At 41.8% G+C, this 25,138-nt stretch overlaps 1 protein-coding gene across 8 annotated transcripts in view; it reads right to left on the reverse strand.

Moving 5' to 3' along the window:
• Positions 1-25,138, reverse strand: part of FYB2 (FYN binding protein 2) — a 123,367-nt gene that overhangs the window by 75,284 nt on the left and 22,945 nt on the right. The gene's annotated exons all lie outside the window — the stretch shown is intronic.

Consider the following 25,138-nt stretch of genomic DNA (forward strand, 5'->3'; position numbering starts at 1 on the left):
AGGTGGGAGGAGAAGGGGACGACAGAGGATGAGATGGCTGGATGGCATCGCCGACTCAATGGACATGCGTTTGAGTAAGCTCCAGGAGTTGGCGATGGACAGGGACGCCTGGCGTGCTGCGGTCCATGGGGTCTCAAAGAGTCGGACACGACTGAGCGACTGAACTGAATTGAACTGAAACCAAAAGGATAATTGACAAGTTTCTAGAAACTTTATACTCTCTACCACCCTGCTTATGTGTTCCCGCTCCCCCAATGCATCCCCCCATCTACTTGTCAACTGCTTTCTTGCAACAATAATGCCCACCTTCTCCACAAGATTTGCCCTGTGGCTGACAGGTAGACTAACTCCTTCCCTGGCTCCATGTTGCCTGGCTATTGAGCTTAACATCATAGGGTGGAGACAAGAGCAATCTTTGGAACCTGACAGGTACATGTTCCATTTCTGACTCCACTCTTTATCATCTAGGCAAATACTTTGGGAAACTTGGTATCATCAGTGAAGTCTCATCATAAAAATAACTTGCAAGCAGTAGAAGCATGAGGGCTGCCATATGTAAAGAGTCCATCACAGTGCCTGGCACATAGTAAATAAAAGCTATTTAAAAGGGACGAGATGATGCTCTTGTATTTTTGACTCTCCTTGGGAGATTGTGTTCTACTTTAAATTCCACCCAAATTCAGTGAATGAAAATGGTGGTAGTAACAGCAGGCCAACCCTTGGAGCAAAGGAAGGGACACGCACAGGATCATACAGTAAGTTGGTGGTCTATGTAGGTGGGATTGGGCTCGAGGCTTATGCAGTGCTCTTCCTAGTCCCCGCCACCCTCACTAAATTTACTTTTGTAAATGTATTTTGGCATTTTCTGTCTTCAGAGGAGGTGGTGGGTGGATAGAGCATAGGAGGACATCTAATGGAGCCATTTCCAAAGAGCCATCAACTTCTTCCGATCATCTTAAGGGTCTTAATTTTAGGTATACAATCTCCATGCAGGTAACTTCGGATTTTGCCTGCTGAAGGAATAACTGTTGGGTGACCTTTTCTCACTGTGTTTACAGTTGACTCACACCTGCCCTCTGAAGAATTAGGAAGGGAGGAATATTGAACAGGAAGTATGAAGCAGGTGTCTGGAAGCATGCTTGCATGCTCTTCTCTCTTTCTTCAACCCTCCCTCCATCCCCTTCCTTCTCTTCCTCCTTTCTCTCTCTCTCACTCACACACACACACATATCCCTACACACACATTTATAGCTTTCTTCACAAACTTCCAAGGGTTAATTTCTTATATTTCAACCAGCAGTCAAGTTGATTCCATTGACCTTCCTCTTATGTGCTAGCAGCCAGCACTGGGCATGGAACCAGCAGATCCGAGTATGAGGCTCAGCTTTGCCATTCCAGTCATGTGCCTTGGACAATTTACTTCACTTTTCTGAGCCTTAAGCTCCTCACTATAAAATGGGGATATCCTACTAACAGTTCAGGGTTATTGCAACACATGACATGACAGATGTATATACCTCAGTGATTAATATTTTTTAAATTGTGGTAAAATACACTTAACTTTAAATTTACCACTATAGCCATTTTTAAATGTGTAGTATAGTACAGTAATGTTCAGAACACTCACACTGTAGTGAATGTCCGGGACTCTTCCCATCTTGAAAACTGGACCACTATATTCATTAAACAACAGCTTCCCATTCCCCCTCCCCCCGAGAGAGCTGGGACAGAGAGGAAAGGGAGTACAGACACTGGTCTGTGGCAGGCAGGACAGTGTAAGACCTACATGAACGGTCTGTGATGCAGCTCTGCATGCCCCAGCCTGAGTCACATTCACTGGTGTGGAAGGGGTTGGGTGCTGGAATGTGGGGCTTGGAGAATGGGCTCAGGAAGAGAACAGCTACTGGCTGCAAACAGACAGATCTGAAGGGGCAGGAATAAGGAGTTCCACAATCAGGAATGTTTGTGAAAGAAATCTGGGCCGCCAGAGAAGCAAAATGCCATTGCTGAGTGGTGCACAAGAGGCAGGGCCCCCACTGTGCCCCCTGCCCCTGTCCCCTGCCTTGGTGGGCACTAGGAGGAGCACCCACCGGAGCAGGCTCCCACTTCCCTCCTGCCAATACCTCCTCTGGCCCTGCTGGCCCCAGTGGGCTTGCACACCCTGCCCATTGCTGCCTCCACCCCCACTGGCCTTAGAGGAGTCTCAGGTACAGGTGCTGCTGGGAGGAACACATGCAGAGGTGGGACTGAAACCACAGTTAAGCCCCTGGGGTCACGCAACAAAGGAAGATGAGCTGGATTCTCTCGTCATGGCTGCAAGGACCATAGATTTACACCACTGCTGCTGGCTTTGAAAACTTAGCACCTGCAGAATATCTGAATGGATGAGTGCTCCTGCGTCTGAGATGGGTCTAGCTTTAGCAGCTGTGGGCTTTGTGGGCACATACACAGGGGGACTGGAGCAGGTCCGAATCTGAGCTGTCTCCATTAACTCCCACAGTGGATCCAGGCACATGATTACTGCAGTCCTGGGTTGACTTTGGGGGATCTGCACTGGTGGCTTGGTGAAAACAAGGCCTGAGAAAAACCAGGAACAACTGCCACTATAACCATGGTTAAGGTGGGGCTGAGGGCAGTTTCAACAATAGTGTAATTTGTGAGTCAGCACAAGAGGTGAAAAATGACACAACAGAACACACACACAGGTAAATAGCTCCAGAGGAGGAAAACTCAGTGACTTTTCTCCCAGTGGGAGCGCTCCAACTCTGCCTCTCTCACGCTGCAGATCAGAAACACAGCTCAGAGACAGATCTGGGGACCTCTACTCCAATAACTAGGGAGCAGACTTGCCCCTGACAGGGAAGTAACAACACAGAGAAAGTGGGGGTGGGGAGCTTTGCTCAGTATCCATCGCAGGCTCAGGTCACCACAACATCAGTCACATCTCCTATCAAGGGGATAATGGCCAGCATACACTGAGGAAAGGGGTAGTAGACATCCGTACTAAAACAGTCCTCACATCAAAAAATTTAAAACATACAGAGACTGCACAGGGACATTACCATATAAAAAACAGCCTTCCAAGGCCATGTGAGGAATTGAAAAGAAAAACCCTCAGAGTATTTGGCTTTGAAGGCCACCAGGGCCTGCAAGCAGGAGCTCCACAGGGCTGGGAGAAACAGAGACTTCTCTCTTGGAGGTTGCACTCAAGGTCTCACACGCACTGGGAACCAGCACAAAGCAGTACCTCTACATGAACTGGGGCTAGGCCTAACTAGGGGTCTGGGAGGTGGGCTTTGGCTGTAGCTCACTGTGAGGGCAAGGACACTGGTGGAGGAAGCCCCAGAGAATATTGATTGGCTTGAGCTCCCCCATAGGTCCCATTTTGGCACCAAGACCTGGCCCCACCCAACAACCTAGAGGTTCCAAGCTGTTATGCCTCAGGCCAAAGAACCAGCAAGACAGGAACACAGTTCCACCCATCAGCAGACAGGCTGCCTAAAGCCATACTGAGCTAACAGCTACGTCAAAACACACCACTTGACACAGCCCCGTCCATTAGAAGAACAAGATCCAGCTCCATCTACTAGAGGGCAGGCATCAGTCCTTCCCACCAGGAAGCCTGCATAAGCCCCTGGAGCAACCTCACCCACTAGGGGGCAGACACCAGAAGCAAGAGGTACTGTGATCCTGAAATATGTAGAAACGAGACTACAAACACAGAAAAGTTGACATAAGACATGTTGCAAATGAAGGAACATGACAAAACCCCATAAGAACCCCATAAATGAAGTGGAAATCATTGCCATAAAGTAAAGAAAAAACAAAGAAAATAAATGAAGACAGCCTCAGAGACCTCTGGAACAACATTAAATGCACCAGTATTTGCATTAGGGGTCCCAGAAAAAGAAGAAAAAGAGAAAGGACCTGAGAAAATATTCAAAGAGATTACAGTCAAAAACTTCTCTAATATGGGGAAGGAAATAGTCACTCAAGTCCCAGGAAGCTCAGAGGGTCCCATACATGATGAACTCAAGGAGGAACATACCAAGACACATATTAATCAAGCTGACAAAAATTAAAGACAAAGACAAATTATATAAGAGCACCAAGAGAAAAGCAACAAATAACATACAAGGGAATCCCCATAAGGCTATCAGCTGATTTTTCAGCAGAAATTCTGCAGGCCAGAAGGGAGCACCACAATATATCTCAAGTGATGAAAGGGAAATATCTGCAACCAAGAATACGCTAGCCAGCAAGGATCTCATTCAGATTTGATGGAGACATCAAAAGATTTACAGATAAGCCAAAGTTAAGAGAATTCAGCACCACCAAAACATCTTCACAACAAATGCTAAAGGAATTCTCTAGGTGGGAAAGAGACCAGCAACTTAAAACAACGTTTGTACATACACTGTTATATCAAAACCTCATGGGACTATCAAACCAAAAAAAAAAAAAAAAATCTATAGATACATACACACACAAAAGAAAAACCCAAACACAACACCAAAGATAGACATCAAATCACAAGAGAGCAAAAGCAGAAGGTAAGAAAAAAGACCTAGAAGAACAAATCCAAAACAATAAAGAGAATGTCAACAGGAACATATATATTGATAATTACTTTAACTATAAATGGATTAAATGCTCCAACCAAAAGACATAGTCAAACTGAATGCATACATAAACAAGACCTGCATATACTGTCTTCAAGAGACCCGCTTCAGATCTAGGGACACATACGGATTGAAAGTAAGAGGATGGAAAAAGGTATCCCATACAAATTAAAATCAAAAGAAAGCTGGAGCAGCAATACTTAGATCAAACAAAATAGACTGTTACAAGAGATAAGGAAGGACACTACATAATGATCAAGGGATCAATCCAAGAAGAAAATGTTGCAGTTGTAAATATATAGGCACCCAACATAACAGCATCACAAATACGAGCCAAATACTAGCAGCCATAAAAGGGGAAATTGACAGAACACAACTATAGTGGGGGATATTAAAACTCCACTCACATCAGTGGACAGACGATCCAGACAGAAAATCAATAAGGAAACACAGGCCTTAAATAACACATTAGGCCATGTGAACTTAATTGATATTTATAGAACTTTCCATCCAAAAGCAGCAGAATACACTTTCTTTTCAAGAGCACAGGGAACCTTCTCCAGGATGGATCACATACTGGACCACAAATCAAACCTCATTAAAAGTTAAGAAAACTGAAATCATATCAAACCTCTTTTCTGACCACAATGATGTGAGATTAGAAATAAATTACAGGAAAAAAAACTATAAAGTGAAAAACAACAAATACACATGGAGACTAAACAATATGCCATTAAACAACCAAGAGATTACTGAAGAAATCAGAGGAAATAAAAAATAATAATCTTACCTCAGGAAACAAGAAAAACTGCCAAATAAACAATCAACCTTATACCTAAAGCAACTAAAGAAAAAGAACAAACAAAACCCAAGGTTAGTAGAAGGAAATAAATCATAAAGATCAGAGTAGAAATAAATGAAATTGATACAAAGAAAAAAACAAAGATCAACAAAATTTAAAAGCTGGTTAATTGAGAACATAAACAAAATAGATAAAACCTTAGCAAGACTCATGAAGAAAAGAGAGAGGACTCAAATCAGTAAAATTAAAAATTTAAAAAGTTACAACTGAAACAAGAGAAGTACAAAAGAGTGTAAGAGACAACTACAAGCAATTTATGCCAATAAAATGGAAAGCCTAGAAGAAATGGACAAATGCTTAGAAAGGTACAGCTTTATAAGAATGAACCAGAAACAAATAGAAAATATGAGCAGGCCAATCACAAGTACTGAAATTGAAACTGTGGTTAAATACTTCCAACAAACACAAGTCCAGGACCAGGTGGCTTCACAGGTGATTCTATTGAACATTTAGAAACTCTTTCAAAAAATTACAGAGAACAATCCCAGGCTCATTCTATGAGACCACCATTATCTTGATCCCAAAGTCAGACAATGATAGCACAAAAGGAGACAATTATAGGTCAGTATCACTGATAAACATAGACACAGGAAACCTCAAAACAATGCTAGCAAATAGATGCAGTACATTAAAAGGATCATACACCACGATCAAGTGGGATTTACCTCAAGCATGCAAGGATTCTTAAAAATCAATCAGCATAATATATCATACTAACAAACTGAAGAATAAAAACCACATAAATCAAGAGATTCAGAAAACGCTTTTGACAAAATTCAACATCCATCTATGATTAAAAAAAAAAAAAAACTCTCCAAAAGTGGGCATAATAAGGGCCACATACAACAAAGCCACAGCAAATATTCTCAACAGTGAAAAACAAAGTTTTTCCTCTACGATTAGGAATAAAACAAGGGTGTCCACTCTTTCCACTTCTATTCAACATGTGGAAGTCTTAGCCACAACAATCAGAGAAGTAAAATAAATATAATGACTCCAAAATGGAAAAGAAGTAAAACTGTCACTGCAGATGACCTGATACTATACACAGAAAATCCTGAAGATGCCACCAGAAAACTACTAGAGCTCAGTGAATTTGGTATAGTTGTCCACAGTATAGTAACGAGGATGAAAATTCATCACATAAGCTCTACATGTTGGTTACTTATGTACCTGTCACCACTTTTAAAAATCTACAGAGAGTTAATGTGAATGAGAACTAACCACTGATTGTCAAAGTTACAGAACTATTGGGTAAAAAGATATGCTGATGAAATAAATCAAAGATGATACAAACAGATGGAGAGATATACCATGTTCTTTGATTGGAAGAATCAATTTTATCAAAATAAGTATACTATACAAAGCAGTCTATAGATTCAATGTAATCCCTATCAGATTACTGATGGGATTACCAAATTTCTTACAGAATTTCTTACAAATGTCTTACAGAAAATAATTGCATGGTTTTTATGAAAACACAAAAGACTTCAAAGAGCCAAAGCAGTCTTGAGAGAGAAAAACGAAGATATAGAAATCAGGCTCCTGACTTCAGACTATAATACAAAGTTAAAGTAATCAAAGCAATTGATACTGACACAAAAACAGAAATATAGATCAATGTAACAAGATAGAAAGTCCAGAGATAAAACCATGCTCCTATGGTCAACTAATCTATAACAAAAGAGGCAAGAATATATGACAGAGGAAAGACAGTCTCTTCAATACGTGGTGCTGGGAAAACTGGACAGCTGTATGTAAAAGAATGAAACTGGAACACTCCCTAACACCATTTACAAAAAATAAACTCAAAATGGATTAAAGACCAATATGCAAGTCTAGACACCATAAAACTCTTAGAGGAAAACAGAGGCAGGACACTCTTTGACATAAATTACAGGAAGATCTTTTTTGACTCACCTCCTAGAGTAATAAAAATAAAAACAAAAAGAAACAAATGGGACCTAGTTAAACTTAAAACTTTTTCACAGCAAAGGAAACCACAAACAATTGAAAAAACAACCTTCAGAAGGCAAGAAAATATTTGCAAAAAAGTGACCAGCAGCGGATTAATCTCCCAAATATACAAACAGCTCATGAAGCTCAATAACAAAAACCAAACAACCCAATCAAAAATTTGGTGTAAGATATAAATAAATAGTTCTCCAAAGAAGACATACAGATGATCAAAAAGCACATGAAAAAGTGCTCAACATCACTAATTATCAGAGAAATGTAAATCAAAACTAAAATGGGTATGACCTCACCCCAGTCAAAATGGCCATCATTAAAAAATTTACAGACAATGAATAGAAGCTGTAGGTGTGGAGAAAAAGAAACCTTTCTACACTATTGGTGGGGATGAAAATCGGTAGACCCCTATGGAGAACAGTATAGAGGTTCTTTAAACAACTAAGAACTACCATATTACCCAGTAATCCCACTCCTGGGCATATATCTGGAGAAAACCATAATTCAAAAAGATACATGCACCCCAAAGTCCACTGAAGCACCATTTACAATAGATAAGATATGGAAGCAACCTTAATGTCCAGTGACAGAGGAATGGATAAAGAAAAGGTGGCACATATATACAATGGAATATTACTCAGCCATAAAACATAACAAAAGAATGCAATTTTCAGAAACATGGATGGACCTAGAGCTTGTCATACTGAGCCAAGTCAGACAAAGAAGAACAAATATTGTATGATACCACTTACACATGGAATCTTAAAAAATGGTAAAATGAACTTATTTACAAAATACAGTCATAGATGTAGAAAACAATCTTATGTTTACTAGGGGGAAAACAGGGGGATGGATAAATTAGGAGACTGGGGGCTTCCTGGTGCTCAGTGGTAAGGAATCTGCCTGCTGATGCAGGAGACACAGGTTTGATCCCTAGTTTGGGAGTACCCACATGTCACAGAGCAACTAAGTCTGTGGACTACAACTACTGAGCCTGTGCTCTAGAGCCCAGGAGCCACAGCTACTGAACCCTGTGTCACAGCTACTGAAGTCCACATGCCCTAGACTTCATGCTCCACAAGAGAAGCCACAGCAATGAGAAGCCTGCATACCACAACTAGAGTCGCTCCTGCTCTACACTAGAAAAACGCCTGTGCAGCAATAAAGACCCAGCACAGCCAAGAATAAATAAATTTTAAAAATAGTTTTAATTTGGAGATTGGAACTGACATATACACACTCAGTTCAGTCACTCAGTCATGTCTGACTGTTTGTGACCCCATGAATTGCAGCACACCAGGCCTCCCTGTCCATCACCAACTCCTGGAGTTCACTAAGACCTATGTCCATCAAGTCAGTGATGCCATCCAGCCATCTCATCCTCTGTCGTCCCCTTCTCCTCTTGCCCCCAATCCCTCCCAGCATCAGAGTCTTTTCCAATGAGTCAACTCTTTGCATGAGGTGGCCAAAGTACTAGAGTTTCAGCTTTAGCATCAGTCCTTCCAAAGAAATCCCAGGACTGATCTCCTTCAGAATGGACTGGTTGGATCTCCTTGCAGTCCAAGGGACTCTCAAGAGTCTTCTCCAACACCACAGTTCAAAAGCATCAATTCTTCAGCGCTCAGCTTTCTTCACACTCCAACTCTCACATCCATACATGACCACAGGAAAAACCATAGCCTTGAGTAGACGGACCTTTGTTGGCAAAGGAATGTCTCTGCTTTTGAACATGCTATCTAGGTTGGTCATAACTTTCCTTCCAAGGAGTAAGCGTCTTTTAATTTCATGGCTGCAGTCACCATCTGCAGTGATTTTGGAGCCCCCCAAAAAACAAAGTCTGCCACTGTTTCCACTGTTTCCCCATCTATTTGCCATGAAGTGATAGGACCAGATGCTATGATCTTAGTTTTCTAAATGTTGAGCTTTAAGCCAACTTTTTCACTCTCCTCTTTCACTTTCATCAAGAGGCTTTTTAGTTCCTCTTCACTTTCTGCCATAAGGGTGGCAGCAGAAACTAAACACAACACTGTAAATCAACTATATTTCAATAAAAATTTTTTGAAAAGAATTAAGGTTTAAAAAAGACATTAATAATGAAAGAAATTGAAGAAGACCCAAATAAATGGAAAGAATTCCAAAGAAATCTACAGATTCAATGTAATCCCTATAAAAATTTCAACAAACTCTAAAGATTGTATAGAACCATAAAAGACCCGAAATAGCTAAAGCAAACTTGAGAAATAACAACAAAGCTGGAGTATCATACTTCCTAATTTTAAACATCACAAAGCTATAGTAGTCAAAGCAGTTTGGTACTGGCATAAGAACATAGATTTCAATCAGCAGAACAGAATGGAGAACCCAGAAATAAATCCATGCATACAATCAATTAATTTACAACAAAGATACCTAGAATATACAACAGGGAAAGAACAGTCTCTTCAATAAACAGTATTGGGAAAACTGGACAAACGCATGCAAAAGAATGAAATCAAACTACTATCTTACACCATACACAAAAATCAACTCAAAATGGATTAAAGACTTGAATATAAGACCTGAAACCACAAAACTCACAGAAGAAAACATAGGTGGTAGGCTCCTTGACATCAGTCTTGGTGACAGCCTTTTCGGATCTGACTCCAAAAACAAAGGCAAATGGTACTACATCAAACTAAAAAGCTTCTGCACAGCCAAGGAAATAATAACAAAATGAAAAGACAATGAAGTGAATGGAAACACGTGCAAATCATATACTTGAGGGTTTAATATCCAAAATATATAAAAACTCATACATCTCAACTGTAATGTAACAGAGAAACCAATTTTTAAATGGGTAAAAGATCTGAATAGATCTTTTTCCGAAGAAGACATATAGATGGCCAACAGGTACATGAAAAGGTGCTCAACATTATTAATAAACAGGAAAATGAAAATCAAAGCCACAATGATATATTACCTCACAGCTGTTAAAATGGCTATTATCTGAAAGATAGGAAATAACAAGAGGCGGAATAGATGTGGAGAAAAGGGAACCCTGTGTTGATGAGAATGTTAGCTGGTACAGCCACTATGGAAAAGAGTATGGAGATACCTCAAAAAAATTAAAAATAGAACTACCATATGATCTCCTGCAATTTCACTTCTGATGATTTCTCTAAAGCAAAGGAAAACAGTACCTCAAAAGGACATGCACCTCCATGCTCACTGTAGGATTATTTACAATAGCCAACATATGGAAACAACTTAAATGCCTGTTGATAGATGAATGGATACACAAAATGTTATATACACATATACAATGGAGTATTAGTCACCCATAGAAGGATAAAATAATAACACTTTTGACAATGTAGATAGTCCTTAAGGGTACTATGCTAAGTGAAATAAGTCAGACAGAGAAAGAAAAATACTGTATGATCTCACTTAATGTGGAATCTAAAAACGAAACCAAAACTCCATCAAGTTTGTAGATACAGAGAATAGATTGGTGGTTGCCAGAGGTGGGAGCTGGGAGATACGAGCAGTTGGTGAAGAAAGTCAAAAGGTACAAACATCCAGTTAGAGTAAATAAGTCACGGGTATGTAATGTACCACATAGGGACTACAGTTAACAACACTGTATTGCGTATTTGAAAGTTGCCAGGGGAGTAAACCTTAAAAGTTCTTATTACAAGAAAAGTACTTTGTATCTATGCATGGTTGTGGATGTTTCCAGACTTACTGAAGTGATCATTTTCCAGTGTATAAACTGTATACAGTGTATATAATTATCAAATCATTATGTTACATACCTGAAACTAATATAATGATTTATGTCAATTATACTACAGTTTAGAAAAGAACAAAACAGTCCCTGACCTTTCAGAACTTGCTGAATGAGGGAAGCAGGCACAAATTGATCATTCTAGCATAAAGCAAAGTTATTAGATACAAGGTATAAAGTCTGCTCTGAGAACATAGAGAAGAGATCATGAGGCCAGTTGGGTGGGAGAGGGTACAAAGAAGGCTTCCTAGAGTTGACTCCTCAGATAAAACAGGCAGTCAAGCAAAGGACAGTGGGAATGCAGTTAAGATGAGAGAAGAACATCAACAAAGGAGGCATGACATGTGAAATAAGAGGACATACATGAAAAGAATTCCTTATTCTTAGAGTCCCAATGTTCAGTATGTAAGGCTGGAGAAGGAAGTAGAAGTCAAGTCTCCTTTAAGTAGTTGGACTTAATTTTCAGAGTCGATGAGTTTTACACAGTAACTGGAGCTACTGATGAGTTTTACACAGGGCAATGACATGGTTAGGCTTATATTTCATGCTGATTATAGAGCAGAAACCAATTAAGAGGCCACTACAATGGTTTATGGCACCCCACTCCAGGATTCTTGCCTGGAGAATCCCATGGACAGAGGAGCTTGGTGGGCTACAGTCCACAGGTCGCAAAGACTCGGACACGACTGAGCAACTTCACTTCACTTTCACAATGGTCAAGTAAAATAATGAGAGGCTGGACTTGGGCAGTGTTGGTGGGCACAGAAGAAGCAGATAGATAAGAAAAACATGCAGAGTGGCATGAACTGGGCCTGGAGATCACTGGGTCTGAAGGCAATGGGAAGAAGGACTCCAGGATGACGCCCAGGTTCTAAACTGGGTGAGAGATGAACGCTAGTACCTGACACTAAGGCTGAGGACTGGAGATACAGACACTGGAGGAAAGGGTGAGCCCAGTTTGGGATGTGATGGTTTGCATTTTTAGGGAAGCCATCTAACAGGCGATTCTATATGTGACATTTGTGGGAGACAGAAACTTAGATTTGGAGTTACTGGCTTATTGGTTCATGTGGAGCTTAAGAGCATGGACCCTGAAGTCCAAATAAGCTTAAATGCCAGCTCTGCCAATTATTAGCTTTATGACTCAGAGCAAATTACTTAACTACACTGTGTTTTTTGCCTTATCTGAGATAACTGCATTCCTCAAAGGGTAGATGTCATAGGTAAGATAAACTGAAAGAAAAAGTGAAAGTTTTAGTCACTCAGTTGTTACCAACTCTTTGCAACCCCATGGACCCCAAGCTCCTCTGTCCATGGAATTCTTCAGGCAAGAATATCAGAGTGGGTTGCCATTCCCTTCTCCAGGGGATCTTTCTGACCCAGGGATTAAACCTGAGTTTCCTGCATTCAGGTGGACTCCTTACCATCTGAGACACCAGGGAGGCCAATGGCACCTCAAAAATGTCCACATCCTAGTTCCTGGAACCTGTGACTATGTTACCTTGCGACTTTACAGATGTGATTAAGGTAAGGACCTTCAGATGGGAAGATTATCCTGGATTATCCAGATAGGTCTAATGTAATAACAAGGGTCCTTATAAGAAGGAAGCATGAGGTCAGAAAAGAAGAAGTAGACATAAGGAGGTAAGGGTTGAAGATGCTACGTATGGCCATAAAGATGGAGGAAGGGTCCATGAGTCGAGGAAAGCAGGTAGTCTCCAGAAGTGGTAAAGGTAAGGAAACAGTCTTCTCTAGAGCCTCCAGAAAGAACACCATTGGCAAACACTGATTTTAGGCATCTCATGTCCAGAACTGTAAGATAATCACTCTGTTACTGCAAACTACTAAACTCATGGTAATCAGTTAAAGCAGTCTAGGAAATTAACACACCTGTTATGTGGATTAAATTGTTAAATACATACAAAGCATTTAGAAGGCATAATAAGTGCTCATTGAGTGTTAACTCTTGCTGTTACTATTAGAAGTGGTTGTTGAGGCCATGAAACTGGAGGGGATCATGGAGGAGAATGTGCAGTGAGATCAGAGTCAAGGGACAATGGCAGAGGCCAAGAAGCAGCAGAGAGGTGAGAGCTTAGGAGAGAAGGAGAAGGGCTGGGCAGTATTAGTGAGGAACGAGTGCCTGCAGTGGCAAGTGCAGCGGATCAATTCTGTAAGATAAAGATGAAACAGCGTCTGGTGGAGTCTGTCAAGATGGAAACCACTGTATGGACACTGCAAAAGAATATCAGGGCAGAAACAAGGCTGCTGTGGCTTCCAGAGTGAATGGGAGGTGAGGGAGTAAAATAAATGACTGTAACTTTTCTTTTAGGAAGCGGGCATGGCAAAGAAAGGAGAGGGGAATACTTAGAAAGGGATTCAATATCCACCAAAGGTTTTAAATTAATTTTTCTTCCTACTGAGCCTTACCCTAGTACAGATCCTGGAAAGCAAAGAACTCTACTTCCAAGGCACTCTTTCAGCTAGAATTCTGCCAAGCACAGACATCCACAGGGCAAGGGAAGCAAGTACATTCGAGTATACCCACTTAGGGTGACAATGGATCCCCTGTGGAGGAGCTGTGGCAGATGTTCCCATGCTGTGTACTGGGCAGCAGTTATTGATGGATTCCCACTGGAACGGTCCCATGTTGGACATATCGCTTAGATAGAGCATACAAGCCCATCCTCAGCCCTTCTGGAGATTCCTACCATAACCCATTATAAATCTTTTCTGCTCAGATTGGCAACAAGAGATTTGGTTGTCTATAATAAAAACTACTAACCAGTACATCTTAGTTTTTTGCTTCTTCATAGTGCCAATCATGGAGAAGGAAATGGCAACCCACTCCAGTGTTCTTGCCTGGAGAATCCCAGGGACGGGGGAGCCTGGTGGGCTGCCATCTATGGGGTCGCACAAGCTCCTCTGTCCATGGGATTCTCCAGGCAAGTATACTGGAGTGGACTGTCATGCCCTCCTTCAGGGGATCTCCCCAACCCAGAGATCAAACCCGCATCTCTTGTATCTCCTGCAACGGCAGGCAGGTTCTTTACCACTAGTGCCACCTGGGAAGCCCCATAACTCCCTCTGTCCAAATGTAAACTCTCTGAGAACAGGCATTATAGCATGCGCGTGTGCATACACACACTTTGTCAGCATGTGTTCACTGCAATAGCACCAGTGGTCAAAAGCATATTTGACCCATAGTAGGTGCTCAATAAAAGTGAGGTGAATGAATGAATTCTTTATTTACAAGTCTTTCAGTATCCTTTCAAGCGAAGGTGTCTCATTTATTTTGGTACTCCCAGTACCAGCCCTGGGGAGCACCAAACACTTGTTGAATGAATGCAAGTGAAAGTTTCTCAGTCGTGTCCGACTCTTTGCAAGTCCATGGACTATACAGTCCATGGAATTCTCTAGGCCAGAGTAATAGAGTGGGTAGCCTTTCCCTTCTCCAGGGGATCTTCCCAATCCAAGAATCAAACCAGGGACTCCTGCATTACAGGCAGATTCTTTACCAGTTGAGCTACCAGGGAAGCCCTGTTGAATGAATAAATTAGTTTTCTTTAAAACAAACAAACAAACAGAACATTTAGAAAAATTAGTGGGTTCACATAATTCATGCACTATAATTTTACAGAATTTTATTTTTTCCCACACACAGCTTAGAATGCACACAGAAATAAATTATCTATAAGCTATAATGTTAGAGACAACCCTGAAAACAGCCGTCGAAGACAGCCTTGGCACTTCTGATCTGGATGGAGCGAGACTCAAATACCTCACTGGGGAAGCAAAGCCAAAACAATTCCAGATATTGTAGGAACAACCTAAGATAAAAGACAGTGGTATCCACTAAACACAAGGGATTTATTTCCTTTGATATGGAAATTAACCAAGGAACCAAGGACATAGCCACCAGCCAAGAAAAACAAAGACCCTGGTGGCTCAGACGGTAAAGCCTCTGCCTATAATGTGGGAGATCCAGGTTCAATCCCTAGGTCAGAAAGATCTCCTGGAGAAGGAAATGGCAACCCACTCCAGTATTCTTGCTTGGAAAATCCCATAGACGGAGGAACCTGCTAGGCTACAGTCCATGGGGTCGCAAAGAGTCAGACACGACTGAGCTGCTTCACTTCACTTGCTATTCTAGAATAAGGAGAACAGAGTGAGATGGTTATAAGTCTGAGCCCTAGTTCTCTATATGTGGTATTATTATATCTACAAGAATATGTATAGCCAAACTAGGGGGGAAAACTCTAAACAGACCTCTCTCACTATTTATTTTACAGGAATCTAAGGAAGAATAATGATAATAATAATAATAACCAAAATAGCCGTGAAGTGCCTGTTTGATGCATACATGCTTTACATGACATCACTATGGGCCAGGCACTGTTTAGACCCTTAACAAAACAACAACACACCAAACAACCCAACTGAAAAATGAGCAGAAGACCTAAATCTATATATTTCTCCAAAACAACATACAGAAGACCAACAGGCACATGAAAAGATGCTCAACATCACAAACTATTTGAGACATGCAAATCAAAGCTACAATGAGGTACCACCTCACACCAGTCAGAAAGTATCTGACTCGCAAAGATCTGGCCTGGATCTTTTCAGGCCATCGTTAAAAATTCTACAAACAACCATGCAGGAGAGGGTGTAAAGAAAAGGGAACTCGCCTACACTGTTGGTGGAAATACAAACCAGTGCAGCCGTTATAGAAAACAGTATGCAAGCTCCTCAGAAAATTGAAAGTCGGGTTGCAGTGTGATCCAGAAACCCCACTGCTGGGCACATACCCAGACAAAGCTGTACCTCAACAAGACACATGCACCCCTATGCTCGCCACAGCACTATTCATAACAGCCACGGCATGGGAACAGCCTAATGTCCACTGCCAGATGAGTGGGTAGAAAAGACGTGACGTGTATATCTATATCTCAACATGGATGGATCTAGACATTACTATAAAGTACTGATGAGCCAGAAAGAGAAAGACAAATATCATAGGATACTATTTAAGTGTGGAATCTAAAATACAATACAAATCAACAATACAGAGAATAGACTCCTTGTTGCCAATGGGAGAGGTGGGGAGAGGAGGGAAGAAATGGGAGTCTGGGATTAGCAGAAGTCAACTATTACATACAGGATGGTTAAACAAGGTCCTACTGTGTAGTAGGAAATGGCAACCCACTCCAGCGTTCTTGCCTGGAGAATCCCAGGGACGGCGGGGCCTGGTGGGCTGCCGTCTATGGGGTCGCACAGAGTCGGACACAACTGAAGCGACTTAGCAGCAGCAGCAGCAGCAGCAGCAGCAACTGTATACTTAGAGGGAACTACACTCAGTATCCTGTGGCAAACCACAAGGGAAAAGAATATGAAAAAGAATATATATGCAAATTTTACATATATATATATATATGAATCACTTTGCTGTACAGAAGTAAAACAACATTATAAATCAACTATACTTCAATGAATAAAAAAACCACTTAACTATATTACACCATGTCCATGTATCTTGCATTTTCAAGGCAGTCCTGACTTAACGTAATTTAAAAGGTGATAAGAAAATGCAGAACCAGATAACAAAATACAATTTAAATACCCTTTCAAAAGAGATCTGCAAATGAGAATAAATTCTGTGTCAAGTCACATGTCCTGACTTCTGATTTATAAAATATGGTATAGAGAGCTGCTCCACCCTCTCTGGAGTTTGCCCTGCTACAGTAGGCTGCTTGGTAACCCACTCGTGCATCATAGCTCCCTGAGTTTAATCTACAATGACATACATCCCAGCACACTGCAAACTGCAGTGAACAAGGACAACAGGTGCTCAGTGAATTCACAGTGACTCAGAAAGTGGAAGTCACCATCAGAATGTACATAAAATAAGTTCCCAAAGGAGAAGACAGGTTTAAAAAAAATTATTATTTTGTATTGGGGTATAGCTGATTAGCAATGTTGTGACAGTTTCAGGTGGACAGCAAAGGAACTCAACCATACATATATGTTATCCCCCAAACCCGTCTCTCATCCAGGCTGCTACGCTACACTGAGCGGAGTTCCATGTGCTATACAGTCCTTGTTGGTTATCCATTTTAAATGCAGCAGTGTTTACATGATGATCCCAAACTCCCTAACTATTCTTTCCCCCCTTCCTTCCCTAGGGCAACCAAAAGCTCCTTCTGGAAGTCTGTGAGTCTGATTCTGTTTTGTAACTAAGTTCAATGGTATCACTTCTTTTTAGATTCCATACATAAGGGATGTCATAGGATATTAGGAGAAGACAGTTTTGATGCTGGTTTAAAAACAAAAGTGAACTCATTCCTCAATTTCTGCGAATTGCTGAATAGTGCCTTCCACAGGGAGAAACAGTGACCAACATCAATGGCAAGTTTATAGTGAACATTCTTCTAGTAAGCAAATGCAAGATCCTTAAGGAGAACACCAGAGAAGGCAATGGCACCCCACTCCAGTACTCTTGCCTGGAAAATTCCATGGACGGAGGAGCCTGGTAGGCTGCAGTCCATGGGATCACTGAGAGTCGGACACGACTGAGTGACTTCACTTTCACTTTTCACTTTCATGCATTGGAGAAGGAAATGGCAATCCACTCCAGTGTTCTTGCCTGGAGAATCCCAGGGACGGTGGAGCCTGGCGGCCTGCCATCTGTGGGGTCACACAGTCGGACACGACTGAAGCGACTTAGCAGTAGCAGCAGCAGTAAGGAGAACACAAACTCAAAATTTGAAGCACCGGGAAGGCAGTAGAAGCCAAGAAATTATAAGCCCAAGAGCGAGCTATCAAATCATCCCTAACAAGTAAAGAAGCAAAAGTTGATTAATATTAACACCTGAGTCATCCTTCACAAATAAAAGGGCGTCAATTCAATATTCAATACTACAAGAGCTGTTACCATTGGGAAAAAGTGGCCTGTGTTCTTGATATCAATGACTGATTCCAAAACCCCCAAGGAAGAGGTAGGGATAACAGAGCATAGAAGTGCTGTTTAAAGTCTTCCCACCTGCCCTCTGAACAGACCCAGGATAGAAAGGTTAAAAACTTCCATCATAGCCAATGAACATCTAGGTTGCTTCCACGTCCAAGCTATTGTAAATAGTGCTGCTATGGACATTGGGGTACATGTGTCTTTTTCAATTACAGTTTTCTCAGGGTATATGCCCACCATGTATCAAATAGATAGCCAGTGAGAAGTTGCCAAACAACACAGGGAGCCCAGTTCAGTGCTCTTTGATGACCTAAAGGGATGGGATGTGGGGAGGGTGGAGAGGTTCAAGAAGAAGAGGGATATATGTATACTTAGAGCTGATTCATGTTGTTGTACAACAGAAACCAACACAACATTGTAAAGCAATTTTCCTTCAATTAAAAAATAAAAATTTTTTAAAACTTCCATCATAAAGGAACAAGAACCAATAACTGCACAAACCCTATCTCATTATCCAGTAGATAATGTCAGTACTTTTCATCCTTCAGGTTAAACATGGGCAAGAAGCCCAGCTCTGCTAGATGTGTGATCTTGAGTAAACCACTAAATCTCTCAGCATCTGTAAAATGGGGCTAATAATACCTGTGACATGGGGCTATTGTAAGCTTTCAGTCAAGTGGGAACAAAGCCTGATAAGTGTCTACCCCAGGCCGGTGCTTTGGTAAGACTGCCCCTCCTCTGGTTGCAACCCCATATGCTGCATGTTAAAAAGGAGGCATCTTGAGCTCCCGCAGGCTACCTGTAAAACCTCTCCTCCTTCAGCCATGACACTGCCCACTGTTGCCTTTAAAAGCAGTCCACAGAGTCCCATGGGGCCCTAATAAGACTGCTTTGCTTCCTTCACCACTATACCCCATGCATCACCCTGAAAGCTGTAGTGGGCAATAGTTAGCCAATCACTCAGCTTCTCCTAAAACAACAGGCCATCGTGGCTTATATCCCCGTTTACCTTGGTCATTATCAGAAAGCCAAGCTAGTCCATTAACACAGGGATTTATCTCCCACAGATCTTTATATTAATAATGTCCCCAGTTGAATCCCATTCTTCACCCTTCCCTCACCTCCCCAATCCTTTCATTAAGCACTCTGGGGACACTGCAGTCAGTGGTCAGGAAAATTCCTCAGGTTCTCAATCTCATTTATGAACCTGCTGTCTGCCTCGTCTCTCTAACTCAAACTGCTGTCTCCCTTGGACACACAGTTTCCCCTGACGCCCTCCCAAGTGTGGCTGTTTTTTGCCACCCTCTTCTCCTGGGCCAGGAGGTGGGTAAATGTTCTCTTTAGCTCTTCACTGCTGCTTCCAGATCGTTCTTCTTCGTTAGAGATACCAACTCCACCTAACAGGATACCAAACTAAACCCACTGCTTCTTATGGAAGTCATCTACAATGCTCTGGCCATTCCTCTTCTTTACTGAAGATTTTAGCAGCTGGCTTACTCCCCTCTCTTCCCTACGACAGCCATGACAATAAGCAAATTTAGAATCCATATAGATAATCCTTTCAACACCCTAGATTCATTGCTGATGACTTTGTTCTCCACCCAACCTCAGCCACTGGTTTCCAAGGATACACCCGAGTCTTCTTTACCAATAACTGGGCCATCTCTAACACATCAATTTCAAGTATCCTATTCTTGCATCATCACCTCCTATTTCAGCCACTTGCCTACTCTGATACCTCAACTCTAGCAATTCTTTGACCCCAGCACATTAATCCTCAGGCCCCAACATTTCTTCCCTCTCTACTCTTTCTTCTTTTCCCCCATATACCCAAATTAGATCCCATGCATAGGCACTGTAATCACTGTGGAGTATATTATCTCTCTTACCTCCCTCCCATTTCACATTACTTGTGCTAGAATTCCCGAGTTAAACTCTGTTTCTACTCTTGGTAGCTCCTACCTTGCAGTGTATAAAAACTGGAATTCTCTAATAGAGTGGGTGTATGCAAAAACTTGGAGTTAAGGATTTAGGATTTTATTCAGTAGGTACTGGAAAGTCTCTGAAGACTGCAAGCAGGAAAGAGACACAGTAGGTAACCCCTATGCACTCAAGTCTCATTCGTGGCACTGTTTCCCCAAACTTCCTGTCCTCTCCCAGTTCCAAGCCAAATGCCTCCCTCTGCTGACGTCCGTCTCAGTGCTTATCACGCTCCAGCTTATCATAATTGCTTACTGGTCTCTCTCTCCCACTAAATTCGATCTTTTCCCAGGGCAAAGACCATGTCATTCCATCACTGTATCTTCTGCTGATAGCTAGGCTAGTTAAACAGACCAATTCAAAACATTCGATCCTTGGATAGTGAAGACACTTACTAAACAGTAACCTAACAAAGTCTATGTATGGGATTCATGAAAATACAGGGAAGTGAAAAATTAGTTTGGACTGGTCTGTTCAAGGAGTCCTTCCCAAGGAGGTAAGATTGAAGGGTACAAATGGGTGTTCATTGGAGAGAAGTGGGGCTCTGGAGACATTCAAGGCCAAAGGAACAGCACAGGCAGAGGCGGGAGGCATGTGGGCACACTGAATTTTCAAGCGAGTAGATAGAGCAGGCGAAGTGGAAGGAGAAAGTCATTATTTGTCCCTGAAGCCTGTCTCACTTAGTGCTGCAAAGTTCACTCAAAGTTTCACTCAAAGATGTAAGCAATTTAAGTTGCATTTGATGGGCAATAAAAGAGAGATGATATGTTAGTGCAGAGAGCCTTTTGGTGGATTTAATATCCAACCCCCTTGCTGCTTTCCTGTCTTTATCTGCCTACATCCTTTTCTTCATGAGAGCCTGTCTGCTCAACCATCACTAATTACAGAGCCATTCGACCTTTCATTCCAGAATCCCAATTGTACTTTGGCACCAACACAAATAACAATCTCCCTGTGCTCAATCAACGTGGAATCTTGCAGGTTAGCTCTACCTCTGCAAAGGCCCTTCCGTCTGTGCCTTCCCCTTTATAGGCACTCAGGCCCCTTTCTTTCTCTTTCCTTGGAAAATTACGTGGGTTCTTTCAGATATAGTTTCCACCTTTACAAAACAATACTAATTTGGTCTACAATCCCTCTACAGCAAAACCCTTGGTCCAGGTGTACTTTGGAATCCAGAAAATTTGCAATTTTAGAAAGGTTTTATGTTACAAATTCTATACATGTGGTCTGAGGCAGTAGGCTGTGATCAAACATGGTACTATTTCTGTGGTAAGACATATTAATGTTCATCTAATATAGCAAAAATAAAGACTGTAAAATGGCTTGTGTTGGTTCAGGTAGGTTTCTGACACCAAAAGAGTTTAAAAAAAAAAAAAAACACTGGTTTTTAGTGTTTATTGGATTTTGGAATTATGGTTAAGAAATCATGGACTGGTTCCTATTCATTTCTGAGGGTTTTTCAAGGCTTAAAGAAGAAGAAAAACACACAACAATTATCCTAACTCTAAGCATAGTGAATGGCAGCTGTTACCATAATTATTCCTTGTCTAGCTGGTTATCATCTACTTGCTGCTGTTGCTTAGTCACTCAGTCATGTCCAGCACTTTTTGATCCCATGGACTGTAGACTGCCAGACTCCTCTGTCCACAGGGATTCTCCAGGCAAGAATACTGAGCCACCAACTATCTGAGCCACCAATTATCTCTTGTCTAGCTGGTCATCTTTATCTACTTGGATTTTTGCAATCACTTTCTAACAGGTGATCTGGCTTCTTTAGACATTTTTTCAGTGACCTGATAGATCTAAAATATAGTTCTGGTTTTGCCTTTCCATTTTTGAAAAATTAGTAGTATTTTATAATTATCTAGCCATTAAAGTATTAAGTCCTTTGCCTCCTTAATCTGGTCCCAAACAACCATCATACCTCTTTATGTTACAGTTGTGCAGAACTCCTGGGGTTCCCCCAACAGGTGCTTTCTTTTCCTGAATCCCACCATAACCTGTGCTTCATTTGCCACTTGGAATGGCCTTGCCAGACATCTACTGTCCAAATTCTACTCATCTGTCTAGGAAAGGATAAGCTCTTTCAGTTGTGCCCAACTTTTTGAGACCTATGGACCATAGTCCACCAGGCTCCTCTGTCCATGGGATTCTCCAGGTAAGAATGCTGGAGTGGGTTGCCATTTCCTCCTCCAAGGGATCTTCCCAATCCAGGGATCAAACCCACATCCCCTTGTTCTCTGACACAGCTCAAATGCTTCCTATGCCATGAAACCCTCATCACTGCTGCTGCTAAGTCGCTTCAGTCGTGTCTGACTTTGTGCGACCCCATAGATGGAAGCCCACCAGGCTCCCCCGTCCTTGGGATTCTCCAGGCAAGAACACTGGAGTGGGTTGCCATTTCCTTCTCCAATGCGTGAAAGTGAAAAGTGAAAGGGAAGTCACTCAGTCGTGTCCAACTCTTAGCGACCCCATGGACTGCAGCCTACCAGGCTCTGCCATCCACGGGATTTTCCAGGCAAGAGTACTGGAGTGGGGTGCCATTGCCTTCTCCGAACCCTCATCACTGGCCCCCTTTAAAATGTAACCACTCCTTTATCAGATCCCTCTGGCAATGGTTCTCAAATCTTGCAGTGCACTGGAATGTCCTGGGGAATCCTAAACCCACCCCACTAAAACAATTTCTGGAGAGCCCATATATTATGAATTATCACAAGAGGCTTATTATGAAGCCTATATCTGGTCCAAGGAATAGACTGGGAAACATATCTATACAATTTTACCTGCATATCTCTTTTGGTCTCATGCCTCTTACTATATTCCATGTCCTACTACACAATTACTCAAGTAAATATCTCATCTTCCCCAAAAGTCTGTGAATACCGCAGCAGGTAGAAAACCATATGTACCTCTATAGAGCCCACAGGAATAGAGCATAATGCTTTAGTCCTAGTAAGTACTCAATAAGTACTTACCAAATGACTACTGAATGAAAAAATAAATAGGTTTTCAGGGGTAATGACCTAGAGGGGATGCTCTTTAAAAAGTCTTTCTTAGAGACTTATAAATCAAGTTCACACTAATGATGCATCAAAAATGCAGTTCTGATTATACCTCTCCCTGCTAAATCCTCTAGTGGTTCCCCACCGTCCTCATGGTAAATCAGACCTTCCCTAGCCATCCACATACGACCCTCTGTTCTTTTCCTGCTTCTGTCACCAGCTTCATTTCCTACTTCCTGTCTTTATCTAACCCCTCCAGCAAATCTTTTGAACTTCCCTGGTGGCTCAGACTGTAAAGTGTCTGCCTACAATGAGGGAGATCTGGCTTCAATCCCTGATCCCCTGGAGAAGGAAATGGCAACTCACTCCAGTATTCTTGCCTGGAAAATCCCATGGACGGAGGAGCCTGGTGGGCTACAGACCATGGGGTCGCTAAGAGTCGGATACAACTGAGCGACTTGACTTTCTTTCACTTTCCAGCAAATTTTAACTTGCCCTGTGCAACTTATTCATGCTGTTCCCTCTGCTTAGAATGCCTTCTAAATACTTATTCATCTGGCTAAAATTATTCATCTTTTTGAGATTTAGCCAAGTTATCAATCTGTCCCAAAAGCTCCTCCAGTTCTTAGGTTAGCCTAGAAATTGTTGTTGTTCAGTTGCTAAGTCATGTTTGATTCTTTGAGACCCCATGGACTGTAGCCTATCAGACTTCTCTGCCCATGGGGTTTTCCAGGCAAGAATTCTGGAGTGGGTTGTCATTTCCTTCTCCAGGGGATCTTCCCGAAGCAGGGATCAAAGCCATATCTCCTGTATTAGCAGATGGGTTCTTTACCACTGAGCCACCAGGGAAGCCCTAGCAGTACCTGATCCATATTCTGCGGCACATTTGGCTTACTGCCATTTTCCCATTTAATTTTATTAAGAGCTTCTAAAAGGTTCTAAAAAGAGAGTAATAAAATCACAGATATTTTACTTGTGAATCAGAAGGCTACTTACTAAAACAACTTCAAGAAGGAATACACAATTTTGGAATTACTAAAAAAAAAAACTTCCATATTTATGTCTGCTTTACTTATATCCTATTCACACTGTGAGGTCCTCAAGGTCATAGACCAGACTGCATGTATTCTTTTCTACTCATTCTTGCCTCACTATACTTGGGCACACTGAATTTAGATGGATAATACGTCTTATTTGAATTGAACTGAGCTGATTAGAAAGCATTCAGATGTATTTACGGATGGAGGAAACTGAGGGAAAGTTAGTAATTCCAGATAAAAGGATATGAAAGATGTACTGAATCCTTATTATGTTATTATGCTTTCAGGCACGGTGCACATATGTATTCCTCTCAATTATTTTAATCCTTGTCATGGGCTTCTGAGCTGTGCTCCTGAAAATGAAGAAAAACTCAAGGATCAGAGTCTTCTGTAGCTTGCTCGGGTCACATAGCTAATGAGTACCTTAGCCAATGGCAGAACCCAGTCCAGACATTAAAGCCTATTGCCAGGGGCGGAGCTCGCTCCCCGCACATTTCATTATTATTATTTTTAATTGTATTGAACTGTGGTTGATTTTGGAGAAGGCAATGGCACCCCACTCCAGTACTCTTGCCTGGAAAATCCCATGGACGGAGGAGCCTGGTGGGCTGCAGTCCATAGAGTCGCTAAGAGTTGGACACAACTGAGTGACTTCACTTTCACTTTTCACTTTCATGCATTGGAGAAGGAAATGGCAGCCCACTCCAGTGTTCTTGCCTGGAGAATCCCGGGGATGGAGGAGCCTGGTGGGCTGCCATCTATGGAGCTGCACAGAGTCAGACACAACTGAAGCGACTTAGCAGCAGCAGCAGTGGTTGATTTACAATGTTGTGTTAATTTCTGCAGTCCATGATGAACCTATTTCCAGGACAGGAATAGAGGTCCAGATGCAGAGAACAGGCAAGTGGACACAGGAGGGAAGGAAAGGGCG

The sequence above is a fragment of the Bos grunniens genome, chromosome 3, assembly GCF_055505025.1.
Source record: "Bos grunniens cultivar Pamir isolate PY7600 chromosome 3, Bosgru_T2T1.0, whole genome shotgun sequence".
NCBI lineage: Eukaryota > Metazoa > Chordata > Mammalia > Artiodactyla > Bovidae > Bos > Bos grunniens.